Source organism: Oncorhynchus masou, chromosome 22 (assembly GCF_036934945.1).
Source record: "Oncorhynchus masou masou isolate Uvic2021 chromosome 22, UVic_Omas_1.1, whole genome shotgun sequence".
In the NCBI taxonomy this organism is placed as follows: domain Eukaryota; kingdom Metazoa; phylum Chordata; class Actinopteri; order Salmoniformes; family Salmonidae; genus Oncorhynchus; species Oncorhynchus masou.
Window position 1 is genome coordinate 53,832,462 of NC_088233.1, and position 16,300 is coordinate 53,848,761.

General features: G+C 43.1%; 1 pseudogene; it reads right to left on the minus strand.

Moving 5' to 3' along the window:
* Nucleotides 1–15,096, minus strand: part of LOC135509691 (nuclear cap-binding protein subunit 3-like) — a 30,578-nt pseudogene extending 15,482 nt beyond the window's left edge.
* Nucleotides 15,097–16,300: the final 1,204 nt, after the last annotated feature.

Here is a 16,300-nt window from a genome sequence, read left to right on the forward strand (position 1 = left end):
ATACTTCACACAGCACAGTCTATACCTCACCTAGTACCCACCCTATACCTTCTATACCTTACACAGCACAGTCTATACCTCACCTAGTACCCACCCTATACCTTCTATACTTCACACAGCACAGTCTATACCTCCCCTAGTACCCACCCTATACCTTCTATACCTTACACAGCACAGTCTATACCTCACCTAGTACCCACCCTATACCTTCTATACCTTACACAGCACAGTCTATACCTCCCCTAGTACCCACCCTATACCTTCTATACCTTACACAGCACAGTCTATACCTCACCTAGTACCCACCCTATACCTTCTATACCTTACACAGCACAGTCTATTCACCTAGTACCCACCCTATACTTCTATACACAGCACAGTCTATACATCACCTAGTACCCACCCTATATACTCTATACTTCACACAGCACAGTCTATACCTCACCTAGTACCCACCCTATACCTTCTATACCTTACACAGCACAGTCTATACCTCCCCTAGTACCCACCCTATACCTTCTATACCTTACACAGCACAGTCTATACCTCACCTAGTACCCACCCTATACCTTCTATACCTTACACAGTACAGTCTATACCTCACCTAGTACCCACCCACCCCTTACACAGCACAGTCATATTCTAGTACCCACCCTATACTTCTTACACAGCACAGTCTATACCTCACCTAGTACCCACCCTATACCTTCTATACCTTCACACAGCACAGTCTATACCTCACCTAGTACCCACCCTATAACCTCTATACCTTACACAGCAGTCTATACCTCACCCTATATATTCTATAGTACCCAGTCTATACATCACCCTATACCTTCTATACTTCACACAGCACAGTCTATACCTCACCTAGTACCCACCCTATAAACTCTATACCTTACACAGCACAGTCTATACCTCACCTAGTACCCACCCTATACCTTACACAGCACAGTCTATATACTATTCTATACCCTATACCTTCTATACCTTACACAGCACAGTCTATTACCTAGTACCCACCCTATTATTCTATACCTCACACAGCACAGTCTATACCTCCCCTAGTACCCACCCTATACCTTCTATACCTTACACAGCACAGTCTATACCTCCCCTAGTACCCACCCTATACCTTCTATACCTTACACAGTACAGTCTATACCTCACCTAGTACCCACCCTATACCTTACACAGCACAGTCTATACCTCCCCTAGTACCCACCCTATACCTTACACAGCACAGTCTATACCTCACCTAGTACCCACCCTATACCTTCTATACCTTACACAGCACAGTCTATACCTCACCTAGTACCCACCCTATAACCTCTATACCTTACACAGCAGTCTATACCTCACCCTATATATTCTATACTTCACACAGCACAGTCTATACATCACCCTATATATTCTATACTTCACACAGTACAGTCTATACCTCACCTAGTACCCACCCTATATACTCTATACCTTACACAGCACAGTCTATACCTCACCTAGTACCCACCCTATACCTTACACAGCACAGTCTATACCTCACCCTATATACTCTATACTTCACACAGCACAGTCTATACCTCACCTAGTACCCACCCTATATATTCTATACTTCACACAGCACAGTCTATACATCACCTAGTACCCACCCTATACCTTCTATACTTTACACAGCACAGTCTATACCTCCCTAGTACCCACCCTATACCTTCTATACCTTACACAGCACAGTCTATACCTCCCCTAGTAACCACCCTATACCTTACACAGCACAGTCTATACCTCACCCTATACCCACCTATACCTTCACACAGCACAGTCTATACCTCACCTAGTACCCACCCTATACCTTCTATACTTCACACAGCACAGTCTATACCTCACCTAGTACCCACCCTATAACCTCTATACCTTACACAGCAGTCTATACCTCACCCTATATATTCTATACTTCACACAGCACAGTCTATACATCACCCTATATATTCTATACTTCACACAGTACAGTCTATACCTCACCTAGTACCCACCCTATATACTCTATACCTTACACAGCACAGTCTATACCTCACCTAGTACCCACCCTATATATTCTATACTTCACACAGCACAGTCTATACCTCACCTAGTACCCACCCTATATATTCTATACCTTACACAGCACAGTCTATACCTCACCTAGTACCCACCCTACATATTCTATACTTCACACAGCACAGTCTATACATCACCTAGTACCCACCCTCTATATTCTATACTTCACACAGCACAATCTATACATCACCTAGTACCCACCTATACTATTACACAGTACAGTCTATACCTCACCTAGTACCCACCCTATACTTCTATACACAGTAGTCTATACCATCACCTAGTACCCACTAGTACCCACCCTATACCTTACACAGCACAGTCTATATATATTCTATACTTCACACAGTACAGTCTATACCTCACCTAGTACCCACCCTACATATTCTATACTTACACAGCACAGTCTATACATCACCTAGTACCCACCCTATACCTTCTATACTTCACACAGCACAGTCTATACCTCACCTAGTACCCACCCTATATCTTCAACTTCTAACCTAACCACATCCCCTTAACCTTTGGGGCGGCAGTGTAGCCTAGTGGTTAGAGCATTGGACTAGTAACCGAAAGGTTGCAAGTTCAAATCCCCGAGCTGACAAGGTACAAAATCTGGCAGGCAGTTAACCCACTGTTCCTAGGCCGTCATTGAAAATAAGAATTTGTTCTTAACTGACTTGCCTAGTAAAATAAAGGTAAAATAAATAAAAATAACCTCCCTTCCAGGGATATTCAAATCTTTCCCTACAGGGTCCAGAGTACTGCTGTTCTGTTTAAATCAGTCTCTGAATAGAGGGAATAATTAATTCAAGAACTGGCTACCAAGTCCAGTTATACATTTGGGGATTCTAGACTAACCAGCATGTCCAGCATTGTGATAGAAGTGGAAATAAACTGAAAAAAGACAGAAAAATAGGTAAGTAGAGAAAGTGAGTGATGGGAGAATAAAAGGGAAAGAGAATGATTTCTGTTGTGTTCCAGATGCAGATGACACAAACAAATGTTCAGGGATGCAAACCTGTGAGGTCCCAAAAAGGTGACACCTCTTTCTTCTTCACTGAAAACATCCCTGCTCGGGGGAAATGCAGGTTAACTAATTAAACAACATGATCAGTCTGGGTGTAAAATAAAAAGTGGTTCATGTGAACCTAACTCACAGCTAAAACAATGTAAAGAAAGCAATCCAATGGTATTTGTTGCCTAGATTTTACTGCAAACGACACTCAAGTCTTGAGAAACAAAACAATGCACTAATATTAGTTACCATGCCAGCCTTTATAATAGAACACTTCTGACCACACACACACACACATCTAAATATTGCACTTGGGGAAAAACTTCTTAGAAATAGAATGAAACAAACAGGCATTCTCTTGCTGCTCTATTATAGCGACCACTATAGTAGACATTGATCAAGTGCACAAGGCTACATGCGTGCAAAAATAACATTCACTGAGTAAAATATTTAATAATCCCCCTCACTCATACAAAAGTTTTACTGTCAAGTTAAACACAACAAAGGCAATATCTTTGGGCTACAATGCACAGTATTACATTGGAGAACAGATGTCCACAGGCAAAGTGTTCAATGTGCCAGCAGAGCATGAGACCTTTATCGTGGCATAATTGATCTCTTTCAGGCAGAGTACACCTGGCATACCCCTTTTATCCACTGTATTGAAAGAAGGAAAGTGTGTTCTTTCACCTCTATAGTGGCATCCAGCTTAAGCCAGGCCCAAGCCCAGCTCCAGCAACACTTGATCCCTGAATCCACTTGTTTAACAAGCAACACCTCATTTTTCACCTAATTCTCTCATTCTGAGAATTAACCACATACTGTAGAGGGAAAACAGTTTGTTAGCTAGTCAACATTTCACACAGATTGCCAGGGTCCAGTAAGCAACTAACGCGTTATAACTTGAGGAACAGCAAGGAGTCGTATACCAGTTAATACTATAGCGAATTGGTTAGGTTTAATTAGATTTTTTAACAATGTTTTCTCCCCAATTTTGTGGTATCCAATTGGTAGTTAGTCGTCTCATCAATTCAACTCCAGTACGGACTTGGGAGAGGCAAAGGTCGAGAGCAGTGCGCCCTCCGAAACACAACCCAGCCAAGCTGCACCAATGTGTCGGAGCAAATACTGTACACCTGGCGACTGGTTCTCTTCTCTCTTCAGTCACGCGCTGATTCTGTAACTAGGAAACTGGTAGTCTCTTCAATCGTGTGCTTCCTTCTGTTACGTGAATGATTGGCTGAGCCTTGGATAGAGCCAGCATCACTCGTCCCCTTGCAAACGCGCATCACTCGTCCCCTTGCAAACGCGCATCACTCGTCCCCTTGCAAACGCGCATCACTCGTCCCCTTGCAAACGCGCATCACTCGTCCCCTTGCAAACGCGCATCACTCGTCCCCTTGCAAACGCGCATCACTCGTCCCCTTGCAAACGCGCATCACTCGTCCCCTTGCAAACGCGCATCACTCGTCCCCTTGCAAACGCGCATCACTCGTCCCCTTGCAAACGCGCATCACTCGTCCCCTTCACTCGTCCCCTTGCAAACGCGCATCTCGTCCCCTTGCAAACGCATCACTCGTCCCCTTGCAAACGCGCATCACTCGTCCCCTTGCAAACGCGCATCACTCTTGCAAACGCGCATCACTCGTCCCCTTGCAAACGCGCATCACTCGTCCCCTTGCAAACGCGCATCACTCGTCCCCTTGCAAACGCGTCGTCCCTTGCAAACGCGCATCACTCGTCCCCTTGCAAACGCGCATCACTCGTCCCCTTGCAAACGCGCATCACTCGTCCCCTTGCAAACGCGCATCACTCGTCCCCTTGCAAACGCGCATCACTCGTCCCCTTGCAAACGCGCATCACTCGTCCCCTTGCAAAACGCGCATCACTCGCCCTTGCAAACGCATCACTCGTCCCCTTGCAAACGCGCATCACTCGTCCCCTTGCAAACGCGCATCACTCGTCCCTTGCAAACGCGCATCACTCGTCCCCTTGCAAAACGCTCATCACTCGTCCCCTTGCAAACGCGCATCACTCGTCCCCTTGCAAACGCTCACCACTCGTCCCCTTGCAAACGCTCACCACTCGTCCCCTTGCAAACGCGCATCACTCGTCCCCTTGCAAACGCGCATCACTCGTCCCCTTACAGCCAGGGGTGATCCAGGGGTGAAGCGCCCCCCCCCAAACTTTCCTCATCGGATCTACACGATTCACTTAGGTCACCTATTTTGGATTAAAAATGGCAAAAATTCAGCAAGGTGACTAGTTTGCATCCCTGAATGTGAGTAATGTTCAACCGTGTATTTTTCTGATAGAGGGAAAGTGCAGACTAAGAAAAAGTTAAAGATGGTGTCATGTCAGGAAATAGTGAGCAAAAAGACAAAGGAGGACCATGTACAACAGTGTCGCAGCATATCAGTTCCAGTCAGCCATGGTGGTGATGAGGGTCTGTCTGTCTGGTGGTGGCTGCCATGATGGCTTAGCACACCACTGTATCGCCATGGAGACGCACCACAGGGTCATCTGGTGTGCCTATCCAGCATGTATGAATGAATGTTGAAGTAAGGAAGTAGGTGTGTGTGTGGTTACCAGGAGTTGCTGAGGATGCCCCTCATGCCTCCGTAGTTGGGGTTGCCGTACTTCATGTAATATCTGCTCTTCCTCGCAACACCCAGCTCCTTCTTATCATCTGAACACACAGTGAGAGAAACATTGTACCAGAATCCTAATCTTACAACTCCTTCAGACGTCAAATACATCTTCAAATTCTTAAGAAGAAATTAATACATGTGACTTATAAATGTTGCTAGCTTGGTGTCCGAAGCCTGTGTTTGTAGTGTGTCTGTAGTGTGTATATGTCTTGTGAGCGTGTCTGTACAGTACCAGTCAAAAGTTTGGACACACCTACTCATTCAAGGATTTTTATTTGACCATCCTACTCCTCTGTAGCAGAGGTAAATCTTTCTCTTCCTTTCCTGTGGCAGTTTCATCATGGTGCTTGATGGATTTTGCGACTGTACTTGAAGAAACCTTCCGGATTGACTGAACTTCATGTCTTAGAGTAATGATAGACTTATTTATCTTTGCTTATTTGAGCTGTTCTTGCCATAATGTGGACCTGGTCTTTTACCAAATAGGGCTATCTTCGATATACCACCCCTACCGTGTCACAACACAACTGATTGGCTCAAACTCATTAAAGAAAGAAATGACACAAATTAACTTTAAACAAGGCACACCTGTTAATTGAAATGCATTCCAGGTGACCTCATGAAGCTGGTTGAGAGAATGCCAAGATTGTACAAAGCTGTCAAAGTAGCCATCCTTTGCCTCGAAGAATAGAAGAAAAGAGTGTCCAAACATTTGACTGGTACTGTATGTATGTATGTATGCATGTATGTATGGTATGTATGTTAGCATGTATGCATGCATGCAAGCATCTCACCGTGAGTGGCCAACCTCAGGAAGAGTCTGTTGCCCTTGAAGGGTTTAGTGGCTGGACGTAGGTCATTCCGGAGCAGTGACTCAATCTCTGCCTGGGACAGCAGGTCCACCTGAAACACACAGGTAAACAACATGCAGCGTTTCCACACACACAGGTTACTAACATGCAATGTTTTCCACAGAAAACGGTCTGGCATACAGTTTTACCTGGGTGGTCTCAGGCTCTGTTTTGTCCTCAGTCTCTCCCTCACTGGCTTTTCCCTCACTCTCCTCACGGTTCTCTTTCACAGGCTCTTTTTGCTCCTCCACCTCTCCATCATCGGAATCGGATTGCCCCGAGCTGAGAGAATGGCAGGCAAATTTCAGTGACAAAACACATCAAGTACCAGCTTCATATGACTGACCACACAAGCACCACATCGCAGTTCTGACCATTAACACAGAATTACCCACTATATCTGATCATAAAACATAGACACTGAACATTGGAACAAGGACACACACACTGGACAGTACATGAACAAGCGCACACACGCGCCGAACAGTACCCTTGCTCTCCTGGGTGGGATCACCAAGTTCTTTTGTGTCGCCTTTCTCTTTGGTAACCACCTCTGGGTCAGGCACGTGGCTGATGTTGATCAGAGCCCGGGTGGAAGTGACATCATCCAGCCACACCACGTTACCTAGGAAACCATATTTAATGACATGTTAAAACAGCCCATTTGTTGTCAGTTGCCGCTGTGTGTTACTCACAGGAGGTGTCGTCGATCCACTCGATGTGTGCTGGAGGGTACTCCTTAAAGTAGCCAAACACATCCTGGGTGCTCATATCATCCACACCCGCCACGTGCAGCGCCTCCAGGCGCAAGTTAGGGATGGCTGAGAAAGAGAGAGTGTATTCAGTATGTGAATAAGTGTGAAAGTGATAAAAAAGCCAGCTAAGTCTATTTGCGTGGACTTTTCTTCATTTTGTCTCTATCCAGCGCTGTGTGTGTGTGTGTACCTTTCTTCATGGTGTCTCTGTCTAGCACCACAATCTGGGCTGGCTTGGCCTGTGCACAGAAGTGGAAACTTTCTGTGCTCTTCTCCGTTCTCTCAATCGCCTCCTAGAAACACAAAGTCAACAAAGGCAAGACGCGTTATGGCAGTTAAAGTTTGACTGTTGGTTTAGCCTCATCTTTCAATGATGAAACAGGTATTCATGCAAATGTTTGCCAGATCACTTTCAGGTGTGGTCAAGTACTGAAATTCATGTTGCATAATTACACAATCTGAATAGTTCCATGCCTGATATCGGTGTCCATTCCTTTTGTTGTTGTACGTGCCCTTTTAATGTTGCACACTTCCTTCTGCATTCCCCCATATAAACGTCACCTGCCCCCATTACTCATCCCTGACAGGGCATTATAAAAATGGTCTCCCACCATTGTGATATGTATGCATTTGTTATTTATTCACTTTATCTTGTAGAGTGTCTGTCCCTACTGTACATGTTAGCTAGCTACATGTCATCATTGGGCTTGCTTGGCTATTCATGTCCCCCTTCCGTGTGAATTTGTACTTTGCAGCATAGGCCTATACTGTACATTCACATTTCATACTGTATATTGAGTTTGCATTATACTGTACTGTTATGCGAAATGAGATTGTTATATTGGGCCCAGACTACTGTACCCATGTGGAAGAGAGGTGTTGGCATATAAGGGAATTACAGCATTTGTTTATGGAAGTTTTTCCTGTAATTATCAGAAAATAAAACAGATCCAAATGCAATGGAGAGGCAACCTACACCGGTCACACTTGGTGCAGTGTCCATTCAGATCTGCATGATCGCCACTGGACTCATTGTGCAAATCTATGCACCAGAGGAACAGCGCACTTAGGCACGAAGCAGAGACATTTAATACGTGTGTTCACTAACACAAAAAAGGGTTGAGCTACTGTGTCAAGAGATATTTTATCACTGCAGACATCCTCAGTTTCATTTAGAATGTTTATGCATACTGAACATGGATTTCCATGTGTGATGGAGGAATAACAAGGATTTCAACACGTGGTGGAGGAATAACATGCTGCTAGATGGCTAACATGGATTTCCACGTGTGGTGGAGGAATAACATGCTGCTAGATGGCTAACATGGATTTCCACACGTGGAGGAGGAATAACATGCTGCTAGCTAGCTAACATGGATTTCCACGTGTGGTGGAAGAATAACATGCTGAAAGCTAGCTGACATGCATCTGTTGTTGCTACACCGTATTCAAAAGATTAGCCAGATGGCTAGACTATGGCTGGTTAAGGAGCAGCATTTATCATAAGGATTTAGGGGGGGAAAAAATGTTTGCCCATAGAAATAATAAGATTAAGCACCGGTAATATGGGTTGCCTAACTAGGCTGGACACACATTTTTAACATTCTTAAAATAGATCTTAACTGATCTAAGACAGAGGATTTTTACGAGGATTAAATTTCAGGAATTGTGAAAAACTGAGTTTAAATGTATTTGGCTAATGTGTACATAAACTTCCGACTTCAACTGTATATGGGGCATACAACAATCTCAGTTCTGTAGATTTTGCTGTGAAGAGACCGAATCAATAGATCATTTATTCTGGTATTGCCCCTATGTAGCTTGTTTCTGATCACAGGTTCAGGAATGGTTAAAAAATACAAATCACAACATGCACTTACTTAAAAATTAAAACAGACATACAGTGGGGCAAAAAAGTATTTAGTCAGCCACCAATTGTGCAAGTTCTCCCACTTAAAAAGATGAGGCCTGTAATTGTCATCATAGGTACACTTCAACTATGGCAGACAAAATGGGGGGGAGAAAAAAAAATCAAGAAAATCAAATAGTAGGATTTTTAATGAATTTATTTGCAAATTATGGTGGAAAATAAGTATTTGGTCAACAACAAAAGTTTCTCAATACTTTGTTATATACCCTTTGTTGGCAATGACAGAGGTCAAACGTTTTCTGTAAGTCTTCACAAGGTTTTCACACACTGTTGCTGGTATTTTGACCCATTCCTCCATGCAGATCTCCTCTAGAGCAGTGATGTTTTGGGGCTGTTGCTGGCCAACACGGACTTTCAACTCCCTCCAAAGATTTTCTATAGGGTTGAGATCTGGAGACTGGCTCGGCCACTCCAGGACCGCGAAATGCTTCTTACGAAGCCACTCCGTTGCCCAGGCGGTGTGTTTGGGATCATTGTCATGCTGAAAGACCCAGCCACGTTTCATCTTCAATGCCTTTGCTGATGGAAGGAGGTTTTCACTCAAAATCTCACAATACATGGCCCCATTCATTCTTTCCTTTACACAGATCAGTCATCCGGGTCCCTTTGCAGAAAAACAGCCCCAAAGCATGATGTTTCCACCCCCATGCTTCACAGTAGGTATGGTGTTCTTTGGATGCAACTCAGCATTCTTTGTCCTCCAAACACAACGAGTTGAGTTTTTACCAAAAAGTTATATTTTGGTTTCATCTGACCATATGACATTCTCCCAATCTTCTTCTGGATCATCCAAATGCTCTCTAGCAAACTTCACACAGGCCTGGACATGTACTGGCTTAAGCAGGGGGACACGTCTGGCACTGCAGGATTTGTGTCCCTGGCGGCGTAGTGTGTTACTGATGGTAGGCTTTGTTACTTTGGTCCCAGCTCTCTGCAGGTCATTCACTAGGTTCTGGGATTTTTGCTCACCGTTCTTGTGATAATTTTGACCCCAGGGGGTGAGATCTTGCGTGGAGCCCCAGATCGAGGGAGATTATCAGTGGTCTTGTATGTCTTCCATTTCCTAATAATTGCTCCCACAGTTGATTTCTTCAAACCAAGCTGCTTACCTATTGCAGATTCAGTCTTCCCAGCCTGGTGCAGGTCTACAATTTTGTTTCTGGTGTCCTTTGACAGCTCTTTGGTCTTGGCCATAGTGGAGTTTGGAGTGTGACTGTTTGAGGTTGTGGACAGGTGTCTTTCATACTGATAACAAGTTCAAACAGGTGCCATTAATACAGGTAACGAGTGGAGGATAGGGGAGCATCTTAAAGAAGAAGTTACAGGTCTGTGAGAGCCAGAAATCTTGCTTGTTTGTAGGTGACCAAATACTTATTTTCCACCATCATTTCCAAATAAATTCATTGAAAATCCTACAATGTGATTTTCTGGATTTTTTCTCCTCATTTTGTCTGTCATAGTTTAAGTGTACCTATGATGGAAAATTACAGGCCTCTCATCTTTTTAAGTGGGAGAACTTGCACAATTGGTGGCTGACTAAATACTTTTTTTGCCCCACTGTACCTATATCTCCACCTATAGGAAACAATGGGACGACCTCAGACTTCTATGAGTACATTTTAACTTTCAGCAATTGTTTACAGCATTGCATGCTGCGCAAACGTACATTATTAGAAATAATATGTTATCCCGATTAAAATGGTGCAGAACTTCAAAGCATCAAAATATATACCTTGAGATGCTTGGCAAAATAGACAATTCCGCAAAACAATGGCTGTATGAAAGTTCTAAGAGCAGCCTTATTTAACCAGCATATGATTTATCTACCACCATTTGCCTTTTTGTAGTTTGTAGTCTAGCGGTTAAGGGCATTAACCAAAAGGTGGCAGGTTCAAACCCCCAAGCCGGCAAGGTGAAAAATCTGTCAATATACCATTGAGCAAGGCACTTAACCCGAATTGCTCTAGTAAGTCACTGTGGACGAGAGTGTCTGCTAAATGACAAGAATGTTAAATGTAAACTAGGCCTCTCTGTGAAAGTGTGGAAATAAATGATGACATGGCAGGCAGCAAACTCCGGAAAACTAACTGCTCCGCAAAGCAACAGCTCTTTTGAGAGCTACCACATTTATATTGACGTATAAATAGTATGGTGTTTTTGGTTAATGTCCATTTCATTGTTATGCTATAAATTGTTATTTTAAGGTTGTAAGTGATCAACTTAACTATAAAAATGTTATATTTTGCAATTCTGAGTAATTACTACTTTAGTAAGAATATACACTATTCAGTATTACTGCAATTGCTAAATAATTCCAATAGATTGCAACCTAAGATCTCAAATTAAATTTCAGAAGAAAACTCTGCATTAGTTTTTTCCCCCTATCCATTCCACACTGCTAACTCAAGACATAGGACTGAAAAAGTATTTACCTATTACTTTGTAATACGATGATTAACGTTTATTACTACCCGTTTTCATATTATACTTGATTACTAGAACTATTATCAATAATCATTAACATTAATTCAGTCACCCCTGGTGAACAAAAACAAATTTTCCTAGTACATTCATTGTTAAATTCATCAACCAGCCACTCTGCCTTCTCGCACAAGTAGCCATCTCAACAAGTTCCGCCAAAAGCTTGTGCCGTCAACGGCAGCGAGCACTCTGCCTTCTCGCTGAAACGAGGGGCATGTTGAGGTAAATTTGTTAACCACAAGGGTAGCATGACGTCATTTCTTGGCTGGCTGTGGAAGATGCACGCTTATGTATTTTATATTCAGACGCTGTTCATTCACGCGGTCACGTGAGATGTTAAGATGATTTCATAATGCATGTATATGTAACAGTATAGCTTCCGTTCCTCTCCTCACCCCTACCTGGGCTTGAACCAGGGAACCTCTGCACACATCTACAACTGCCCACGAAGCATCGTTACCCATCGCTCCACAAAATCCAAGGGGAACAACTACTTCAAGGTCTCAGAGCGAGTGACGTCACCGATTGAAACGATATTAGCGCGCACCCCGCTAACTAGCTAGTCATTTCACATCGGTAACACTCACTCCCCTTTTGACCACCACCTTTTCCATAGCAACCAGTGATCCGGGTCAACAGCATCAATGGAACAGTTTTGCTTCCGTCCCTCTCCTCGCCCCTACCTGGGCTCGAACCAGAGACCCTCTGCACACAAACAACAGCCACATTCGAAGCATCATTATCCATCGATCCACAAAAGCTGCAGCAGAGCAAGGGGAACCACTACTTCAAGGTCTCGGAGCGAGTGACGCCACCGATTGAAACGCTATTAGCGCGCACCCCGCTAACTAGCTAGCCATTTCACATCAGTTACATATACTAGGGTTGAGGTTAGCACATCTGACTAGTAACTCTTTGGCCGGGGTTCAATACCTGCTATAGTTACATTTTTGCTCTCCCAAAAGCAACACAGGCCTAATACGAGATTATACACACAAAGTAATGAGTGACCATTTACAAAATCATGGAACATTGGTTGCATGCTGTTTTATGTCAATCATATTGCTGCTTGTACCCTTAACCGATGCTTCAGGGTCTTTTATTTAACTAGGCAAGTCAGTTACGAACAAATTGTTATTTTCAATGACAGTCTAGCCAAAACCTAAAGCAGACAACGCTGTGCCAATTGTAGGCTGCCCTATGGGACTCCCGACCATGGCCTATTGTGATACAGCCTGGAATCGAACCAGGGTCTGTAATGATGCCTCAAGCACTGAGAAGTGCCTTTGTGGTTTGTTAATCAAGTGTTCTGCCTTGCAATAATAAATATCATAAAATAACTAAACAGCAAAATGCTTACCTTGGATTTTAAAAAATAAAAATAAAATGCTATTTAGTAATATAAATGGTATTAACAACTTCTAAAAGTGTTCTAGGTTACCCTAGAATTAGGGTTAAGGCTAAAATAGGTTATACCTAAGGTTATGTTTAGGGTTTAAGGCAAAAAAAACAGTGGGTTTATAGCTCAAACCAAATGGATAGGTCTAGCTAGCTCATAGTTGCTACCTCAGATTGAGCCTAGCAAGTGCTGTTTAATGAGGTACCTGCAGAAGGCTTATCAAAGTAATGAAGTGGGTTACCTGACGCATATCAAATTACCATGCAGCCATTTAGGAACAACAAATTCGGATTTTTCCACCTTTTTCTGAGAGAATAAATATAAATATATATATATATATATATATATTTGGTTACCCATGACCAGAAAATGTTTAACATTTGATGCATCCCTAGCATCGTGAGTCACCGCAACATGTAACCAGGCGAACGGTGAGCTCACTCATGAAGTAGTCGTAACCTTGTTAATAATAAGTTACCATGGGTCAGCCGTCAAGGTTAACGCTGGCAGTTTACATTGCTCACAATGGCAATGCTGGTATTGTGACGGAAAACAATGGGCTGGGAATAGAATGTTCAGAAGGCCAGTTGGTGACATGATGCTAATAAGAGCTGGCAGGGTGAAAAATGCCCTAAAACCCGTTTTTTTCTCACAATTACTTCAAAACTACCAATCAACTAAGATGTGTTTTCGAATACCCATACTTGCATAATGTATACTACATACTTAATTGAGTATATACTACTAGTTCATTTTCGTACACTAAACGAATGGTATTGTTTCAGTTGAGTATACTAGAAGTTGATGTTACTATGCAACCTATTGCTAGCATAACAAATGACTTGCTAAACATTTTACGGTTTCGGTTGTGTTCATAAATTCAATCTGGAGTGCCAGAGTGCGCTCTGGGTGTACGGAAATCCAGAGCGTTGCCAGATTATACACTGGCAGGGTGACGGAGGAAGGAATGATTTTTAAATGGACCGCCCTTGCCCGGAAATTCACTCGTTCATCCCGCAACGATTGTGTTATTTTCAGCCACCGGTAGCTTGTGGGTGCTTTATATGCGCCACAGTCAATTATGATTACTTATATGAATAATTATATAGTTAATGTACGCCTATTGTATGATAGCTAGCAAATGAATTAGCTAACTAAACGTTTGCCTGCCTAGCTACTTCTGAAGAGGGAAAATTGACATTTTTACTTACACTTGTATGTTGACTCCATATTGACGTTCAAATTAAGTTTTGGCGGACATCTCTTAGCAGATGTACAATCATTGCGAATTGAATTATGGGGCGTTCAATGCCCCGAAGTGAACATAATTGTGCACTTGCAAACTACACTGAAACGAGGGCTGAAGGTTTAAATTGCAAACTTCCCTTGCTTGGCTAATCATTTGGACCGACTACAAATATAATAATATATAATATCAAAATATAATCAGAAAATGTGTCCAGCCTAGTTCGTCATAAAATATGTAAAGGTTAGTTTGCTACCGCTAAAAATCAACAAGTATACTGTAGCTTGCTAGTTGGCTGCTAGCTAAAAACATGGGTACTGAAAGCGAGGATATTGACTAGTTACAGTGGCCAGCGTTATCTACTTGGCCGTCTTGCTACAGTAGCTCATTGAGCTCCCCAATAACCAGACACTATCCGCAGGCCCAGAAGGTACGCGAGCCCACGGTCTCGTAAAACTTTACTCACCGGCAGCACTTCATTCAAGGACCGGTTAACGGGGATGTCCTCTGCCTCGAGTTCGCCCTCCTCCACCTCCATCGGTTCAAATTCGCGGGCATCTCGGTCTGAATCCGACTCTGAGCAGTCTGACTTCACCGAAACCCGTAGGCTGCGTACTGCGGCCATGATGCGAGCGACCGGTTTCGAAACAGGAATTAATGCCCCGTTTACGTCGTGACGTACGTCGTCTTCACGGAGTCTCGTAGCAAAGCTTTGCTGAATTAACCCTGTGAGCGTAGCGTTATTAACGCGAGATTGAGTTCTTCTTCGGTGAGGTTTATCAGCGGTTGGCATCCAACGTTATGGTGCAATACTTGCCTAGTAAAATAAAGGTTAAATAAATACAAATACCGCCAACCACTGTACTCAGTGTGAGGAGACCGTCCCTCCTCAGATATCACATTTATTTTGGGAGATTGTAAAATATATTTTAATTCAAGACAGGATAAATATATTGTTTCAGGTGATAATAAACATGTTTTATTTAGTTACTTTTTCCTCAACTTTATATCAAGTCAATCTAGATTGCACTGCAGAGCAACTAGCTCTTTAGAAGCAAATATATTTTTTAACTACCCAAGATAGACCATATCCTGTAGTTTCCAATGGGAGGCAAGTGAGCTGAGTAGATGGGATCAAGTGTGGAGATGTGTTTTTCAAAGTCACATTTATTGGTCTATCAGATGTCAGTCAGATGGCTTAGTTACTTAAATAAAATGTCATCATATTCAAATGAAGCTCAAATGAGATGCAGATGTTGGACTGGACTGAGATTTGGAGAAGAGGGAATGCAATGCTTTTCCAACAGTCTTGAAGGAGTTCCCACATATGCTTAGCACTTTTTGGCTGCTTTTCCTTCACTCTGCGGTTCAACTCAACCCAAACCATCTCAATTGGGTTGAGGTCGAGTGATTGTGTAGGCCATCTGATGCAGCACTCCATCACTCTTCTTCTTGGTCAAATTGCCCTTACACAGCCTGGAGGTGTCCTGTCCTATTGAAAAACAAATGATAGTGGAACTAAGTGCAAACCAGATGGGATGGTGTATCGCTGCAGAATGCTGTGGTAGCCATGCTTGTTAAGTGTGCCTTGAATTGTAAATAAATCACTGACAGTGTCAACAGCAAAGCACCCCCACACCATCACACCTCCTCCAGTGCTTCATGGTGGGAACCACACATGCGGAGGTCATCCAAAAATCTCCAATTTGGACTCATCAGACCAAAGGACAGATTTCCACTGGTCTAATTCCCATTGCTCGTGTTTCTTGGCCCAAGCAAGTAATCTTCTTATTGGTGTCCTTTAGTAGCGGAATCTTTGCAGCAATTCGACCATGAAGGTCTGATTCATGCAGTCTCCTCTGAACAGTTGATTTT